This window comes from Pristis pectinata, chromosome 7, assembly GCF_009764475.1.
Source record: "Pristis pectinata isolate sPriPec2 chromosome 7, sPriPec2.1.pri, whole genome shotgun sequence".
In the NCBI taxonomy this organism is placed as follows: domain Eukaryota; kingdom Metazoa; phylum Chordata; class Chondrichthyes; order Rhinopristiformes; family Pristidae; genus Pristis; species Pristis pectinata.
This window is the reverse complement of record NC_067411.1, coordinates 4,196,665-4,215,868: the sequence shown is the minus strand read 5'-3', so window position 1 is coordinate 4,215,868 and position 19,204 is coordinate 4,196,665. Positions and strand designations below refer to the sequence as shown.

At 47.4% G+C, this 19,204-nt stretch overlaps 1 protein-coding gene across 4 annotated transcripts in view; it reads left to right on the top strand.

Annotated features, from left to right (window-relative positions):
- The first annotated feature begins 1,787 nt into the window (after positions 1 to 1,787).
- LOC127572265 (zinc finger protein 131-like) overlaps positions 1,788 to 19,204 on the top strand; it is a 41,593-nt gene continuing 24,176 nt past the window's right edge. The window contains exon 1 of one of the 4 annotated variants that reach the window (XM_052019281.1): positions 1,788 to 1,879. The gene's annotated coding sequence lies outside the window, so the exon portion shown is untranslated. Of the gene's footprint in view, positions 1,961 to 2,014; positions 2,180 to 2,222; positions 2,295 to 19,204 lie in introns of those variants that run through there. The other 3 variants (XM_052019282.1, XM_052019284.1, XM_052019283.1) reach the window with 3 other exon arrangements.

Here is a 19,204-nt window from a genome sequence, read left to right as displayed (position 1 = left end):
AAAATATTCAAGACTTTGCCTTGAGTGTCCCTTGAAAAATTTCAGCACGTCACTGAACACTCTAAACTTCTACAGGTGTACGGTTGAAAGTATCCTGACTGATTGCATCACGGTCTGGTATGGAAATTTGAATGCACAGGAATGTAAGAGGCTGCAGAGAGTAGTGGACTCTGCTCAATACATCATGGGCACATCCCCCCCCACCATCGGGAGTATCTACAAGAGGCGCTGCCTCAAGAAGGCAACATCCATCATCAAAGATCCCCACCATCTGGGCCATGCCATCTTCTCGCAGCTCCCATCGGGCAGGAGGTACAGAAGCCTGAAGTCCCACACCACCAGGTTCAAGAACAGCTACTTCCCTTCAACCATTCGGTTCTTGAACCAACCGGCACAACCCTAATCACCAGAGTTTAGCAACACTGTGACCACTTTGCACAAAATGGACTTTGTTTTTTCTGATCTAATTGTGTTTTCTTGTAAAAAAACTGTGTATAATTTGTTTAGTTTATGATTTTCTTGTGAATGTTGTGTGTCTGATGCTATGTCCCTGTGATGCTGCTGCAAGTAAGTTTTCCATTGCACCCGTGCGCACATGTGCTTGTGCATGTGACAATAAACTTGGTATTGGTTTATTATTGTCGCTTGTACTGAGGTACAGTGAAAAACTTGTCTTGCATACCGATCGTACAGGTCAATTCATTACACAGTGCAGTTACATTGGGTTAGTACAGAGTGCATTGATGTACTACAGGTAAAAACAATAACAGTACAGAGTAAAGTGTCACAGCTACAGAGAAAGTGCAGTGCAATAAGGTGCAAGGTCACAACAAGGTAGATCGTGAGGTCAGAGTCCATCTCATCGTCTCAGGGAACCGTTCAATAACCTTATCACAGTGGGGTAGAAGCTGTCCTTAAATCTGGTGGTACGTGCCCTCAGGGTCAGGCAGCATCTGTGGGGGGGTTATAATCTGTGGAGATTATCCCTGAGCCAGCATAATCAAAGACCCCACCCACCCGGGTCATTCTCTCTTCTCTCCTCTTCCATCGGGTAGAAGATACAGGAGCCTGCGGGCAGTGACCACCAGACTTAAGGACAGCTTCTACCCCACTGTGATAAGACTATTGAACGGTTCCCTTATACAATGAGATGGACTCTGACCTCACGATCTACCTTGTTGTGACCTTGCACCTTATTGCACTGCACTTTCTCTGTAGCTGTGACACTTTACTCTGTACTGTTATTGTATCTGTACTACCTCAACGCACTCTGTACTGACTCAATGTAACTGCACTGGGTATTGAATTGACCTGTACGATCGGTATGCAAGACAGGCTTTTCACTGTACCTCGGTACAGGTGACAATAATAAACCAATACCCGCTGAGCTCCTCCAGCAGATTGTTTGCTGCTCCAGATTCGAGCATCTGCCGTCTCTTGTGTCTCATTGTGTATAATTTATGTTTAATTCATGTTTTTCTTGTGAATGCTGCTTGTCTGATGCTCTGTGCCTGTGATGCTGCTGCAGGTAAGTTTTTCATTGCACCTGTGCACACATGGACTTGTGCATCTGACAGTAAGCTCGGCCTTGGTGACACAACACTGCAACACCCCCCCCCCCCCCCCCCCCCCATTGCCACCAGTAACATTAAACTTTTGCCTTGCAGTTGGTTGCTCCTCCACCGCTGTCAGAACCAGGCCCGGTTACCCAGGCAACCGGCCGCGTCTCCCGCCCCGCCGCCGCCGGTTGTCAGGGTGAAAGGTCAGCGGCGCGTGGGCTGCCGGGAGAGTGAGGCCTCCTCACAGTCACGGATCGGCGGCGGGCGGGCGGCGGGAAGTGAGCGGCGGCGGGCGGAGGGCGCGGCTCGCCCCGGCACAGGTCAGGTCCCGGCTCCGGTGCCGGCCCCGACCCGCCGGCGAGGCGGACGGTGGCGGCGGCCGAACGGCGGCGGCGGACGAGGTGGGGGGAGGCCAAATGCGCGATGTGATGACGTAACCGCTGTCAACAGTCGCCGCCGCGAAGGCGGGAGGGCGCCGCCGGCCCTTTCACCTCACCTACCGGCTGTGGTGCGCTCCCCCGCGGGCTGCCCGGCCAGCGCGAAGCCCCGGGCCGGCCGATGGCGACGGCCGCCTTGTTTTTCGTGTCTGGCCGCGGTAATCGTTGGATTTTCAGCCCGAGGTGAAAGCCCAAAAGTAGGCCTTCCGGTGCCGATGCGGGGAGACAAGGTGGCCCCGCCCACTTGACCGGAAACCAGTTTACTGGTTGATTGAAGGGTGGTCCCGGTTCTTCATTGGTGGGTTTTGGGCTGATTGATGGGAGACAGCCGATTGTCATTGGTGGGTTGTGGGCTGCGTGACGGGAGACAATGGGTAGTCATTGGTGGGTTTGTTGGGAGATAACGGGATGTCATTGGTGGGCTGTGGGCTGTTGATGGAGGGAGTGGGCTGTCATTGGTGGGTTAAGGGCTGCTGATGGAGGGAGTGGGCTGTCATTGGTGGGCTGTAGGCTGTTGATGGAGGGAGTGGGCTGTCATTGGTGGGTTAAGGGCTGTTGATGGAGGGAGTGGGCTGTCATTGGTGGGCTGTAGGCTGTTGATGGAGGGAGTGGGCTGTCATTGGTGGGTTAAGGGCTGTTGATGGAGGGAGTGAGCTGTCATTGGTGGGTTAAGGGCTGTTGATGGAAGGAGTGAGCTGTCATTGGTGGGTTAAGGGCTGTTGATGGAGGGAGTGGGCTGTCATTGGTGGGTTAAGGGCTGTTGATGGAAGGAGTGGGCTGTCATTGGTGGGTTAAGGGCTGTTGATGGAAGGAGTGGGCTGTCATTGGTGGGTTAAGGGCTGTTGATGGAAGGAGTGGGCTGTCATTGGTGGGTTAAGGGCTGTTGATGGAAGGAGTGGGCTGTCATTGGTGGGTTAAGGGCTGTTGATGGAGGGAGTGGGCTGTCATTGGTGGGTTAAGGGCTGTTGATGGAAGGAGTGGGCTGTCATTGGTGGGTTAAGGGCTGTTGATGGAGGGAGTGGGCTGTCATTGGTGGGTTAAGGGCTGTTGATGGAGGGAGTGGGCAGTCATTGGTGGGATCTGGGTTGTTGATGGAGGGAGTGGGCTGTCATTGGTGGGTTAAGGGCTGTTGATGGAGGGAGTGGGCTGTCATTGGTGGGTTAAGGGCTGTTGATGGAAGGAGTGGGCTGTCATTGGTGGGTTAAGGGCTGTTGATGGAGGGAGTGGGCTGTCATTGGTGGGTTAAGGGCTGTTGATGGAGGGAGTGGGCTGTCATTGGTGGGTTAAGGGCTGTTGATGGAGGGAGTGGGCTGTCATTGGTGGGTTAAGGGCTGTTGATGGAGGGAGTGGGCAGTCATTGGTGGGATCTGGGTTGTTGATGGAGGGAGTGGGCTGTCATTGGTGGGTTAAGGGCTGTTGATGGAGGGAGTGGGCTGTCATTGGTGGGTTAAGGGCTGTTGATGGAAGGAGTGGGCTGTCATTGGTGGGTTAAGGGCTGTTGATGGAGGGAGTGGGCTGTCATTGGTGGGTTAAGGGCTGTTGATGGAGGGAGTGGGCTGTCATTGGTGGGTTAAGGGCTGTTGATGGAGGGAGTGGGCTGTCATTGGTGGGTTAAGGGCTGTTGATGGAGGGAGTGGGCTGTCATTGGTGGGCTGTGGGCTGTTGATGGAGGGAGTGGGCTGTCATTGGTGGGCTGTGGGCTGTTGATGGAGGGAGTGGGCTGTCATTGGTGGGTTAAGGGCTGTTGATGGAGGGAGTGGGCTGTCATTGGTGGGATCTGGGTTGTTGATGGAGGGAGTGGGCTGTCATTGGTAGGTTAAGGGCTGTTGATGGAGGGAGTGGGCTGTCATTGGTGGGTTAAGGGCTGTTGATGGAGGGAGTAGGCTGTCATTGGTGGGCTGTGGGCTGTTGATGGAGGGAGTGGGCTGTCATTGGTAGGTTAAGGGCTGTTGATGGAGGGAGTGGGCTGTCATTGGTGGGTTAAGGGCTGTTGATGGAGGGAGTGGGCTGTCATTGGTGGGCTGTGGGCTGTTGATGGAGGGAGTGGGCTGTCATTGGTGGGTTAAGGGCTGTTGATGGAGGGAGTGGGCTGTCATTGGTGGGCTGTCATTGGTGGGCTGTGGGCTGTTGATGGAGGGAGTGGGCTGTCATTGGTGGGCTGTGGGCTGTTGATGGAGGGAGTGGGCTGTCATTGGTGGGCTGTTGATGGAGGGAGTGGGCTGTCATTGGTGGGCTGTGGGCTGTTGATGGAGGGAGTGGGCTGTCATTGGTGGGCTGTTGATGGAGGGAGTGGGCTGTCATTGGTGGGCTGTGGGCTGTTGATGGAGGGAGTGGGCTGTCATTGGTGGGCTGTAGGCTGTTGATGGAGGGAGTGGGCAGTCATTGGTGGGATCTGGGTTGTTGATGGAGGGAGTGGGCTGTCATTGGTGGGTTAAGGGCTGTTGATGGAGGGAGTAGGCTGTCATTGGTGGGTTAAGGGCTGTTGATGGAAGGAGTGGGCTGTCATTGGTGGGCTGTGGGCTGTTGATGGAGGGAGTGGGCTGTCATTGGTGGGATCTGGGTTGTTGATGGAGGGAGTGGGCTGTCATTGGTGGGTTAAGGGCTGTTGATGGAGGGAGTGGGCTGTCATTGGTGGGTTAAGGGCTGTTGATGGAGGGAGTGGGCTGTCATTGGTGGGCTGTGGGCTGTTGATGGAGGGAGTGGGCTGTCATTGGTGGGATCTGGGTTGTTGATGGAGGGAGTGGGCTGTCATTGGTGGGTTAAGGGCTGTTGATGGAGGGAGTGGGCTGTCATTGGTGGGCTGTGGGCTGTTGATGGAGGGAGTGAGCTGTCATTGGTGGGCTGTGGGCTGTTGATGGAGGGAGTGAGCTGTCATTGGTGGGCTGTGGGCTGTTGATGGAGGGAGTGGGCTGTCATTGGTGGGCTGTGGGCTGTTGATGGAGGGAGTGGGCTGTCATTGGTGGGCTGTGGGCTGTTGATGGAGGGAGTGAGCTGTCATTGGTGGGCTGTGGGCAGTTGATGGGAGATGATGGTCTCTCCCATCAAAAAGCCCATAACCCACCAATGGCTGGTTGGATGTTGATTGATGGGAGCACCATCAATTGATGGGTTGGGGCACAATTGGTAAATTGGTTTATTATGGTCACATGTACTGAGGTACAGTGAAAAACTTTGTTTTGTGTGCCATCCATACAGATCATTTTGTCACATCAATGCATTGAGGCAGTACAAGGGAAAAGAATAGCAGAATAAAGTGTCACAGTTACAGAGAAAGTGCAGTGCAGGCAGATAATAAGGTGTAAAGCCATAATGAGATAGATTGTGAGGTCACGAGTCCACCTTATCGTACTTGGGGACTGTTCAACAGTTTTATAACAGCGGGATAGAAGCTGTACTTGAGCCTGGTGGTCTGTGCTTTCAGGCTTTTGTATCTTCTGCCTGATGGGAGGGGGGAGAATAGAGAATATCCATGGTGGGTGGGGTATTTGATTATGTTGGCTGCTTTACTGAGGCAACGAGAAGTATAGACAGAGTCCATGGAGGGGAGGCTGGTCTCTGTAATTTGCTGAGCTGTGTCCACAACTCTCTGCAGTTTCTTGCGATCACAGACAGAGCAGTTGCCATACCAAGCCGTGATGCATCTGGATAGGATGTTTTCTATGGTGCAGCCTTAGGAGCAGGAGTAGACCTGAGAATCTTTCATTGGGACTGAGGAAATGACAGAGGAATTAATCAAACGCCGAATTTTAAAATAGCGTAGAAGATTGCCAAAGGATACCATTGTGGTCTCATACTCTGATAATACAGCAGGATATAGATCAGTTGCAGATGTGGGTGCAGCAATGTCAGATGGAGTTTAATCCAGGCAAGTGTGAGGTTTTGCACTTCGGGAGACGAAATGTAAGGGGAATGTATACAGTTAACGACAGGACCCTGAACAGCATTGATGTACAGGGGGATCTTGGGAGTCCAAGTCCATAGTTCCCTGAAAGTGGGAAAGAAGGCATATGTTAGTCGAGGCATTGAGTTCAAGAGTCAAGAAGTTATGTTGCAGGGATGATATGGAGGCTGTGGAAAGGGTTCAGAAGAAGTTTACCAGGATGCTGGATCAGAGGGCACGTGCTATAAGGAGAGGTTGGACAAACTTGGGTTGTTTTCTCTGGAGCGGCAGAGGCTGAGGGGAGACCTGATAGAGGTTTATAACATCATGAGAGGCACAGTTAGGGGAGAGTCGGGTCGAGGTACCTATTTCCATGCTGTATGAATCTGATTTTAATAAAGTAACTCCTCATTTTCCTAAACTCCAAAGGATACAAGCCCAAGATATTTACCCTCTCTTGATAGGACGACCCTCCCATTCCATTAATTAGCACTGACTCCAATCTTACTTTGTCTTTTTATAGGCAAGGTAACCAAAACTGTAATTCAAATACCCATTAATCAGCCAGTATTTAGACCGGAGTAAATTATGATCGTTGCTGCTTTTTAAAAATGTATTCACAAGTAAGCATTTAGCGTCTGTCTCTAATTGCCCTTCTGAAGACAGCACTGTTGACTTCATTTACTGTTGCAGTTCGTTGATTGTTACTGGGCTTCCAATTGCAAAACCAACTCTCCACTGCCACACTGCCTCCTGTCACTAAACTAATTTCAGGTGCCTATGACTTTTTATCTTTTAGACCAGTCTCCCTTTTTTAAAGTCCACGTAGACTACCCATGTGGACTGTCTTCACACTCCCATTCTCCCACCTTGTTCCATCTTTTTTTCCCCTTCTTCCTCTCTCTCTCTCTCTCTCTCTCTCTCTCTCTCTCTCTCTCTGCCTCCATCTATCATTCACCTGCCACTGTCTCCCAGCTCCACCCCCTGCTCCCCTCCACTACCTGCCTGTCACCTCAGTCCACCAATCGCCTCGGGATCCTTCCTCGCCACTCCCCCTCTCCTCTTCATACTGGCCATCTCCCCTCTCAGTCCTGATGCAGGGTTTCAACCCGAAGCGTCAACAATTCCTTTGCTCCCAGCGATGCTGCTCGACTTGCTGAGCTCCTCAGTAGATTGTTTGTTGCTCCATCAACCAACTGTCCTCATCAACACACTTCAAAAAATTTCAGTCACATTAGTCAGACAGGACCTCCCCTCAACAAAGCCACCAAGACTGAGGCTGGTTGAGGCTAAAGTATTGCAATAGCTCAGCGATCAGCTCAGTGATTCACGTGGTGATCCACAACACAGTCTTCAGCATTTGTTGTCCCTACCATGGAGTGTCCATATTAATTCATTGTCCATTGGTAAATTGGTTTATTATTGTCACATGTACCGAGGTACAGTGGAAAACTTGTCTTGCAAACCGATCGTACAGGTCAATTCATTACACAGTGCATTGAGGTAGTACAGGGTAAAACAATAACAGAATGCAGAATAAAGTGCCACAGTTACAGAGAAAGTGCAGTGCAGGCAGACGATAAGGTGCAAGGCCATTACAAGGTAGATTGTGAGGTAAGGAGTCTATCTTATCGTACTAGGAGACCATTCAATAGTCTTATAACAGTGGGATAGAAGCTGTCCTTGAGCCTGGTGGTATGTGCTTTGTCAGGGGTGCGTGTGGTCCTTGATTATGTTGGTTGCTTTACGGAGACAGTGAGAAGTATAGACAAAGTTCATGGAGGGGAGGCTGGTTTTCGTGATGTGCTGGGCTGTGTCCACAACTCTGCAGTTTCTTGCGGTCACGGGCAGAGCAGTTGCCATACCAAACTGTGATACATCCAGATAGGATGCTTTCTATGGTGCATCGATTAACATTTGGTGAGGGTGAAAGTGGACATGCCAAATTTCTTTAGTCTCATGAGGAAATAGAAGTGCTGGTGAGATTTCTTGGCCATGACTTCTGTGGTTGGACCAGGACAAGCTATTGGTAATGTTCACTTCCAGAAACTTAAAGCTCTTAACCCTCCTGACCTCAGCATCACTGATGTAAACGAGCATGTGCACCACCCCACCTTCCTTGAAGTCAATGACCAGCTCTTTTGTTTTGCTGACATTGAGGGAAAGGTTGTTGTCATGACACCATGTCACTAAGTTCTCTATCTCCTTCCTGTACTCCGACTCATCATTATTTGAGATATAGCCCACTACGGTGCTGTCATCTGCAAACTTGTAGATGGAGTTAGAGTAGAATCTGGCCACATAGTCATGAGTGTATAGGGAGTAGAGTAGAGGGCTGAGGACACAACCTTGTGAGGCACCAGTGTTGAGAATAATCGTGCCGGAGGTGTTGCTGCCTATCCTCATTGATTGCGGTCTGTTGGTCAGGAAGTCAGGGATCCCGTTACAGAGGGAGGGGTTGAGTCCCAGGTCTCAGAGTTTGGTGATGAGTTTGCTTGGAATTATAGTATTGAAGGCAGAGCTGTAGTCAATAAACAATAAGAGGCTCCCATAATGACCATGGGAGACTAACTGAAGAGCAGTCTGAGCTTGATGCTGCAGAAGTTGGTTACCGGCGCTTGTTTCCTGGGGTCGCGTGTGTGTCGGACCCTGCTTGGTTGGCTTGCTGGAGAAAGCACTGAGATTATCCGGGATGGGTGTTGTTCCTTGTCCAGTCGAATGAACTGTGCCAACTCAACCAGTCATAGAATCGTAGAAATGTACAGCACAGAAACGGGTCCTCACAGCCCACTTTGTCTATGCCAGCCGTGATCCCTATCTGTGCTAATCCCATTTGCCTGCTTTAGGTCTGTATCCCCCTATTCCTTTCCTATCCAAATACTTCCAAATGCCTTTCAGACATAGTATCTGCCTCCACTACCTCCTTTGGCAGCTCTGTGTGGGAAAATCTTGCTGCTCAGGTCCTTCCTTCCCTTTTTAGACAGCATTACTGCAGCCTGCCAGCACCATGCCCATAACCAGAGAAATGTGGCAAATAATAGTCTGACCCTCTGCCACTTCCTCCCTGCCCCTTGGCAGTTTACAGATGAGCTCTGCTGGCTGGGTGGTGTGGCCAAGCTGGTGCTGTAAAGCTCCAGTGTCAGACGTTGTCTGTGCCCTGGTCTCCCTGCCATAGTTCTGTGTTCTAAAGATGATGCAGTGCCTCTGCTCTCATGTTTACTTTATTCTTCAGCCAGCCTCCTGCACAGGAAGTCTGCTACAAATTAATTTTCACTCCTGGGTTATTCTGCCCAGTGGTCCTGATACAATCTACTTCCTTTTTTTACTTCTCTCCTGCAAATTGTACAGCCCACTCACTACTGGCATTAGACCCCATCCAGTTGACCGTATCCATCTGTGTCTATTCTTCAGCAGGTTCCCATAGACTGGCAATCTGAACCTTGACCTTCCCTGGACTGGCCCTTCTCCCGGGTTAATTTTAGTTCGAGAGAATCCCAATACAACAGCTCCTCAATATCTTGATCACTTTAGATACATGAACCAAAGAAATGGTTAAGTGAGAGATTTGGGATGGGATTCTTGGGTCAGGGGACAGTATTTTTTGTCACAGTGTTGACACTCTTGTTGCTGCCTCTCATTTATTTGGCAGCCGCGCAATGTGTGTGGTGAAACTACGGATTTATTTTCAGCTGCTTGAAGTCATTTCTCAATACTAGTTGCATCTTTTTATAAAATCGACCTTGTGTAAGACAGCAAATCTCCTTGTTGCTTCCCCTCTGCTCTGCATTAGTCCTGTTCCCTTCTCCAGCTGTTATACAATGTGCCCTTTCCCTTTCCCTCTCTTCCAGTTCAGCTGTAGCTAAAGGACAGCTCTTTTACACACTGGTTACTTCATCCAAAATGAATCATCTGTTTCCCATAACAAAACAAAAGTGCAAGCAAAGCAATATATAAAATGATAGATGTGCTTGTATATTAATGATCTGGATGAAAATGTGGGTGGTCTGATTAGTAAGTTTGCTGACAACATGAACATGGTGGAGTTGTGGGTAGTGAGGAACGTTGTCAAAGGATACAGCAGGATTTTGATCATTTGGGCGGAGGGGTGGCAGATGAAGTTTAATCTGGACAAGTGTTAGATGTTTCACTCTGAGAGGTCAATTTCAGGAGGAAGGTATACAGTAAATGGCAGGACTCTTAGAAGCACTGATGTACAGAGGTGCAAGTCCAGAGCTCCCTGAAAGTGGCAACACAAGTGGATAGGGTGGTAAAGAAGGCATATGGCTTGCTTGCCTTTCTTGGTCAGGGTGTTGAGTATAAAAATTGGCAGGTCATGTTGCAGCTGCATAAAACTTTACATTTGGAGTATTGTGTGCAGTTCTGGTTGCTACAGGAGGGATAGGAAGGCTTTGAGGATGTTGCAAAGGAGGTTGCCTGGATTGGAGAGTGTAAGGAAAAGTCGGATAAACTTGGATTGTTTATCTGGAACAGGGAGACTTGGTCTTACACAATTTCAATTTTATAATAAAATGTAACTCCCATTGAGAAATGACTTCAAACAGCTGAGAATAAATCAGTAGTTTCACCACACGCACTGTGCAGCTGTCGAAAAAGGAGAGGCAGCAAACAGAATGTCAACACTGCAACAAAAAAAGTGCCTTCCGTCCCCTTGCCCTTGAAGTGCAAGGGCATTTTGAGATCAAGAAGGACATGGTGCTGGGTCTCTTGAAGATCCCCAGGGCCTGATGGGATCTATCCCAGGTTATTGAACGAGGCAAAAGAGGAGACTGCTGGGGCCTTGATGAAGATCTCTGTATCCTCACTAGCAACAGGCGAGGTCCTGGGGTGTAGATAATGTTGTTCTTTTGTTCAAGAAGGGAAATAAAGATAATCCTGGAAATTATAGGCCAGTGAGCCTCACATCAGTGGTAGAGAAGCTATTGTAGAGGATTCTTAGGGATAGGATTAATGCGCATTTGGAAAAGAATGGCCTGATTGGGACAGTTAGCATGGCTTTGTGTGGGGGCAGGTCACGAGCTTTTGGGGAGGTAATGAAGGTGACGCACGAGGGTTGGGCAGTGGACGTTATCTACATGGACTTTAGTAAAGCATTTGACAAGGTCCCTCATGGAAGGCTGATCCAGAAGATTAAGATGCATGGGATCCATGGTGACTTGGTAGTTTGGATTCATAGGAGACAGAGGGTAGTGGTGGAGGGGTGTTATCCATGATCAGTGGTGTCCTGCAGGGATCAGTGCTGGGACCTCTGTTGTTTGTGATGTATATAAATGATATGGATGTAAATGTAGGTGGGCTGATTAGTAAGTCTGCAGACAACACAAAGATTGGTCGCATTGTGGATAGTGAAGAAGGTTATCAAAGGATACAGCAGGATATAGATATGGGCGGAGAAATGGCAGATGGAGTTTAATCCGGCAAGTGTGAGGTGTTGCACTTGGGGAGGTCAAATGTAAGGAGAAAGTATGCAGTTTATGGCAGGATCCTTAACAGCATTGATGTACAGAGAGATCTTGGGGTTCAAGTCCACTGCTCCCTGAAAGTGGCTGTGCAAGTAGATAAGGTGTAAGGCGTGCTTGCCTTCATTGATCGGGGCATTGAGTACAAGTCACTTTGCAGCTTTATAAAACCTTGGTTAAGCTGCACTTGGAGTATTGTGTGCAGCTCTGGTCGCCCCATTACAGGAAGGATGTGGAGGCTTTTGAAAGGGTGCAGAAGAGGTTTACAGGGATGCTGCCTGGATTTGATGAGAGGTTGGACAAACTTGGGTTGTTTTCTCTGGAATGTCGGAGCTTGAGGGGAGACCTGATAGAGGTTTATAAAATCACGAGACGCATAGATAGGGTAGACAGTCAGATCTTTTTCCCAGGGTAGAAATGTCAAATACTAGAGGGCATGCATGCAATATGTCCTTGTATGGATATGGATCATGTGCAGGTAGAAGAGATTTTGTTTAATTTGGCATCGTGGTCGGCACAGCCACTGTGAGCTGAAGGGCCTGTTCCTGTGCTGTTCTATGTTTTCTCTGGAGCATCGGAGGCTGAAGGAGACCTGATAGAAGTTTATAAAGTTATGAGAGCCACAGATAGGGTAGACAGTCAGAGTCTTTCCCCCAGGGTGAAAACACCAGAAGGTGAGAGGGGAAGAGTTTAAAGGAGATTTGCAAGGTAAGTGTTTTAAACAGAGACTGGTATGTGCCAAGGGAGGTGTAGAAGCAGATATGATAGCAACATTTAAGAGGCATTTAGACAAGCAAATGAACAGGCAGGGAATGGATGGATACAGACCACGTGCAGGCAGGTGGGATTAGTGGGATTGGTATCATGGTCGGCACAGACATGGTGGGCCGAAGGGCCTGTTCCTCTGCTGTCCTTTTCTGTGTAAAGGAGAACTAGAGTTAATGCTGAGTCAACTGATGACAAGTCATTGGCCTGAAACATGAACTTGGTTTCCCTCTTCAGAGAAGCTGCTGGTTCAGCTGAGTATTTCTAGCACTTCACATTTCTAGTAACTACATTTTTTTTTCTTTTAATAGTTTCTCGCATCATTTCTCGCTGTTTTTGAAAGGTTTTGTCTCTGCCACGTTGCCTTTCTGGCCCTAACTGATGGCGGTATAGCTGACGAGCGGATGTTCTGCTCTGGCAGATCGCTGTATGGTTACTCCACCTACATTCTGTGAAGAGCAAATGGGATTGGTGTAGGTGGGCACAAAAGCCGGGCATGGACATGGTTGGCTGTAGGGGCCTGTTTCTGTGCAGTTTGTCTGTATAAGAGAGGATGGGGCTGGATGCAGCCAGCTGCCATGTCCCACCTGAGCGGTGTAGAATTACACTGCATTTACAGCACAGAAACAGGTCATCCATCCTGTTGTTCACTGCCAGTGTTTCTCCTCCACTTGACATTGTAGTCTCAAGTCCATTATTTCCTTTCTCCCTCGATGTTTTTCAAGGCCTCCCTACAAATGTTTTGGTGCCAGTTGCCTAGCCGGTTGTGCTAACAGTGTCTGCATCAAACTGTTCTCTAGGTGGAGAAGTTTGCCCCTTGCTCCCTATTGGATTGGTTAGCCGACAGTGGGGCTCAGTGGCACATATTGTAGTGTTGCTGCCTCATAGCTCCAGCGACTCTAGTTCAGTCCTGATCTCCAGTGCTGTCTGTGTGGAGTTTGCACGTTCTCCCATTGACTGCAGGGGCTTACCCTGGGTGCTTAAGTTTCCTCCCACATCCCAAATTTCTGCAAATTGGTAGGTTAATTAGCTACTGTAGATTGCCCCTTAGTGTGTAGGTGAGTGGTAGAATCTGGGGAGAGTTAATGGGAAGGTGGGGAGAATAAAATGGTAGTGGAGGATTACGAATAAATGGGTGCTTGATCGTCAGCACCAAGACTTGTTGGGCTGAAGAGCCTCTCTCCATGCTATATCGCTCTATGACTCCACATATTTATGGCCCCAAGAAGTCACTTATAGAGTCATATAGCACGGAAACAGGCCCTTCGGCCCAACTCATCCATGCTGACTGTGTTGTCCAGCAAGCTAGTCTGCCCGTGTTTGGCCCATAGCCCTCTGAACTATCCATGGACTTAGCTAGATGGCTTTTAAATGTTGCTAATGTGCCCGCCTCAACCACTATTTCTGGAAGCTCATTCCAAATACGCACCGGCCTGTGCGTGATTAAGTTTCCCCTGTGCCTAGGTGCCAAATTGTGTTTGATTATGCTGCTTGTAGGGACTTGGGACATTTACCTGCACTAAAGTTGTAAGCTGTTAGTCTGACAGATTGCAAAAGGGAGCCATTTAGCTTCTGTGTCTGTTCTGTAGATTGTGGCCAGTCTGTACCCCTACTCCAGTTACCCAACTGAAATCCGTACATCTCACAAGATCTAGACAATCCCTTGCAAATGCAGTCTTTCATTGGTGAGTTTTCCCATGTTATACCTCATTCTGAGCTCCCACCAGAGGAAATTGTTTCTCTTCACTTATATTGAGAATCTATTGGCATTTAGTACACTTGCCTACATCGGTCAGAATATTGAGTACAGGAGTTGGGACATCATGTTAGAGCTATACAAGACATTGTGAAGGCCACATTTGGAATACGGCATGCAATTCTGGTCACCCTGCTATAGGAAGCATGTTATTAAACTGGAGAGGGTGCAAAAAAGATTTCTGAGGATGTTACTGGGACTAGGGGGTTTGGGTTATAAGGAGAGGCTGGATAGGCTAGGACTTTATCCCCTGGAGTGTAGGAGACTGAGGGGTGACCTTATCGAGGTTTATAAAGTCATAAGCGGCATTGATAAGGTGAATAGCCACAGTCAGGGTAGGGGAGTCTAAAACTAGAGAACATTTAAAAGGCATTTGGACAGGTATGTGGATAGGAGAGGTTTAGAGGGATATGGGCCAAATGCAGGCAGGTGGGACCAGTTCAGTTAGGCAAACTTGGTCAGCATGGGACAAGTTGGGCCGAAGGGCCTCTTTCTCAGTTGTACAGCTCTTTGACCCTTCATTATTTTAAACACCTATCAGACTGTCTCTCATCCTTCCAAGTTTAACAGAGTGCAATCCATGTGTAAGTTATCCACCCTTGTAACTTAACCTTGTGGTCCTGTTATTATTTTGCTGACCCTTGCACTGCACCCTTTCCAAAGGCAATATATCCTTCCTGAGGGGTGGTGCCAAAAACACAGTACAGTGCTCCAGAGTTGGTCTGGCAATCCTCTCATGTAATTTGAAGTTAAAAGTTTCCGATCAGGAACTGCAGGCTGCTTGCCCAGTCTAGGGGTGCTTTAGCTCACTGAGTTGTGTCTCAGCTGAGATCAGCTCATTTCACACACGTAAAACAGTTTGGAACAAGTTGAAGCAGGCAGAGCATTAACAGGATTCCTTCACAGCACGCATCTTCTCGCTCCCTGCCCCTTCCCTTCCCTGCCCCGTCCCTTCCCTGCCCCTCCCCTCCCCTCCCCTCCCCAGCTGAACTGGTTCTCTGTCATTCAACCCTGAGGTGTGAGTCTTTCCAAACTGAAGGCAATTATGGCAAGAATGATTGAATGGAGACACAGGAGACTGCAGATACTGGAATCAGTTCATTAAAAACAAGCTGCTGTACGGACTCAGCGAGTCAAGCAGCAGCTGTGGAGGCAAAGAGATGGTCAACATTATTGGTCGACACCCAATGCAGAGTCCTGATGCAGGGTCTTGACCTGAAACACCAGCTATCTCTTTGCCCTAACAGATGCTGCTTGACCTGCTGAGTTGCTCCAAGAATTAGTAAAACCTAAACTATCTTGTTTTGGCCATTCCAACACAATTTCTTAAAACTTTTAAAAATTTCTACCCTGTGTCACCGATACCAAGCTCTGCAAAAGCCAGGCCCTTTTTTTTAACCATCATTTATGGATATGGGCGCCATTGATTTTCTCCACCCTTGAAAAGATGAATTAATGCAGTACACCCACTCTCATAAGCATCCAAAATTTAGACCCAGCAACAATGAAGGAATAGAAAGATAGGGTGATGTGGGACTTGGAAGGGGACATACAGATGGTGATGGTCCCAAGTGCATACTGCCTTTGGCCTCGTTGGTTATGGTATGGTGGTTAGGGAACCAAACTAGTAACCTGAAGCCCAGCATTCAAATCCTGTTGTGGAATTTAGAACATAGAACAGTACAGCACAGCAATAGGCCCTTCAAGCCCACTATGTCTATGCTGAACACAATGCCAAATTAAATTAAATCTCTTCTACCTGCACATGATCCACATCCCTCCATCCCCTGCATATTGGTAAATTGGTTTATTATTGGTAAATTGTTTTATTATTCACATGCACTGAGGTACAGTGAAAAACTTGTCTTGCATTTCGTCCATACAGATCAATTCATTACAACAGTGCATCGGGAAAACAATAACAGAATGCAGAATAAAGTGTTACAGTTACAGAGAAAGTGCAGTGCAGGCAGACAATAAGGTGCAAGGTCATAACGAGTTAGATTGTGAGGTCAAGAGTCCACCTTATTGTACTAGGGGGCCGTTCAATAGTGTTATAACAGCTGGATAGAAGCTGTCCTTGAGCCTGGTGGTACGTGCTTTCAGGTTTTTATATCTTCTGCCTGATGGGAGGGAGGAGAATGCATGGGTCTTTGATTATGTTGGCTGCTTTACAGAGGCAGTGAGAAGTGTAGACAGAGTCCATGGAGGGGAGGCTGGTTTCCGTGATGTGCTGAGCTGCATACACAACTCTCTGCCGTTTCTTGCAGTCACAGTGCCGTACCAAGCCGTGGGTGCATTGGGATCGGTTGCTTTCTGGTGGTGTCTCATGTTCGTGTGTCTATCTAAAAGCCTCTAAATGCTGCTACCGTATCTGCTTCCACTCGTTCTGGCATCCCGTTCCAGGCACCTACAACTCTGTTGTTTTAAAAAAAAACTTGCCTCATATACCTCCTTTAAATGATCCCCCTCTCACCTTAAATGCATATCCTCTCAATTAAATTCAGTAAATTATCTTGAATTTAAAAATGGTCATTGATCATGATGACCATAAAACTACTGGATTATTGTGAAAACATCTCATTAATGTCTCTCAGAGAAGAAAATCCCCCAATATATCACTCACCTCCATCAGAATTCTTGGGTAAGTCCTTTTCCACTGGTAGGACAGATCCACCAGAGGAGTAGCATAGGGCTGTACATGTAGGAGAGAGTCCTCAATTTTGACCTTGGCCTTCATGAAGTCTGATGACATTGGGTCAAAAATAGGCAAGGAAACTCCTGATTACCACCTGCCCTCCTCCCTCAGCTGAATGCTCCTCCATACTGAGCAACACTTGGAAGAAGCATTGACAGTAACAAGGGAACACCATGCAGACTGGGTGAGGTACACCAGTGAGCATCACCAGCAGTGGAATTGTACCACCACCAGTGACCCATCTGGCCAAGTCCTCAAGGACAGTGTCACCAGATTGATTCTCCAGCAGGCAATGGAGAATTAACCCACTTGAACTGGTCCTCCCCAATCTACCTGTGGCAGATGTCCACGACAGCATTGGTAGAAATGACCTCCTCTATGGAAATACTGTGGAGACCCTCCATTGTATTGTGTGATCATGGTAAATGGGAAAGACTCAATACAGCAACACACAATCTGCTGGAGGAACTTGGCAGGTCGAGCAGCATCTGTGGGAGGAAGGGAATTGTTGAATCAGGACCGCATCAGTCCTGCTTCGACAATTTGTTTCCTCCTACAGATGCTGCTCGATCTGCTGACTTCCTTCAGCAGATTGTATGTTGCTCCAGATTCCAGCATCTGCAATCTCTTGTGTCTCTCAGTATAGATCTGGCAGTTGAAAACTGGGTATCCCTGTGGTTCAGCAGCAGAAACATACACTAGTAGTCTGAAACATCATGATTCACTTTACATTCCTCACTCTGCCATTACCTTTCTTTTTCAATCTTTTTATTAGTTTTCAAATTAATACAGATTAATTTATAACATCAATGTTTGTACATGTAATACACAGAGATCGGGAGAACAATCATGGCATAGATAATCATAAAGAACAATAAAATATAAAAAAAAATCTAGATCCTACGATCTCTATATAATATGAAAGAAAGGAAAGAAAAAGATTTATTATATATATATGAAAAAAAGAAAAAAAATCCCCAAATCAATAAGAAAAATTATAAACAATATGTCAAACCAAACTAAACAGAAACATTTCAAAAAAGAACAAAAAAAAGAAAAAAAAGACTGGACTGAAATTTCTCAGTAAAAACAGAGCAATATTATGTCATCAACTCTGTTCCTTTAAATTAGAAAGTTATTGAAAGGGGATCTATATCATGTGAAAATATTGGATAAATGGACTCCAAATATCTTCAAATTTAAGCGAAGGATCGACAGTACCACTCCTAATTTTTTCCAAGTTTAAACATGATATAGTTTGAGAGAACCATTGAAAAGTAGTAGGGGGTATTGGATCCTTCCATTTAAGCAAAATGGATCGTTTGGGCTGCTGGAAATGGTGGTGGAGGCTGATAAGATAGGGTCTTTCAAGAGACTGTTAGACAGGTATATGGAGCTGAGTAAAATAGAGGGCTATGGGTAAGCCTAGTAATTTCTAGGGTAGGGACATGTTTGGCACAGTTTTGTGGGCCGAAGGGCCTGAATTGTGCTGTAATTGTTCTATGTTCTAATGTGACAAAGGCAATCATATGGTAAGCAGAAGCAGATAAATGGCCAGACTCTATCCTTGGTAATCTAAAAATTGCAGTGATAGGGTGAGGTTGTAAATCAATATTCAATACAGTTGAGATAATGGTAAAAATGTCTTTCCAATATTTTTCCAAAAGAGGACAGGACCAAAACATATGTGTCAAAGAAGCCACATTCGATTTACATCTGTCACATATAGGATTTATATGGTGATAAAAACGGGCCAGCTTATCTTTTGACATGTGGGTCCTGTGAATTACCTTAAACTGTATCAAAGAGTATCTGGCACACATTGAAGATGTATTGACGCTCTGCCAATACCATCACAGATCCTGGTGTTCCCTTGGTCAACGAGGAGTGAGATGTGTGTGCTGGGAGCAGCACCAGACATAACTAAAAATAATGAGATGCCAACCTGTTGAGACAGCAGTGCAGGGCTACAGGTGTGCTAAGCACCAGAATTGGCATGTCATACACACTGCAAAACAATCTCGTAACCAACAGTTCAGATAAAAAGCTCTAAAACCTGCCACACCTCACCAGGAATATGGCAGACAATTAAAACAACTAATGGGAGGAGTGTGCTCCAAGGGTATCTGCATCCTCAATGAATGTTAAAGACTGAAATATTTGCAGTCATGTTTTGGCAGAATGCTGAGTGGATGATCCATCGTGGCTTCTTCCTACGATCCACATCATCATGTTGTAGTAGTGGGGAATTTTAACTGGTCATAATTGTAGGAGTTGGGGATTTCATCCTCCTCAATATTAACTAGGATCACCTTAGTATGAAAGGATTAGACGAGATGGAATTTATAAGGTGCATCCGGAAGAGATTTTTTTAGCCAATATGTAGACAGTTCTATGGATGGGGCAGGTGCTCGACCTAATCCCAGGGAATGAGGCCAGGCAAGTGGAGGAAGTGTCAGTGGGGAAGTACTTTGAGGATAGTGACCATGACTTGGTAAGTTTCAAAGTAGTTCACTCAGGACCTTCACCACCTGGGACACACCCTCTTCACGTTACTATCATCAGGGAGGAGGTACAGGAGCCTGAAGACCCACACTCAACGATTCAGAAACGGCTTCTTCCCCTCCACCAT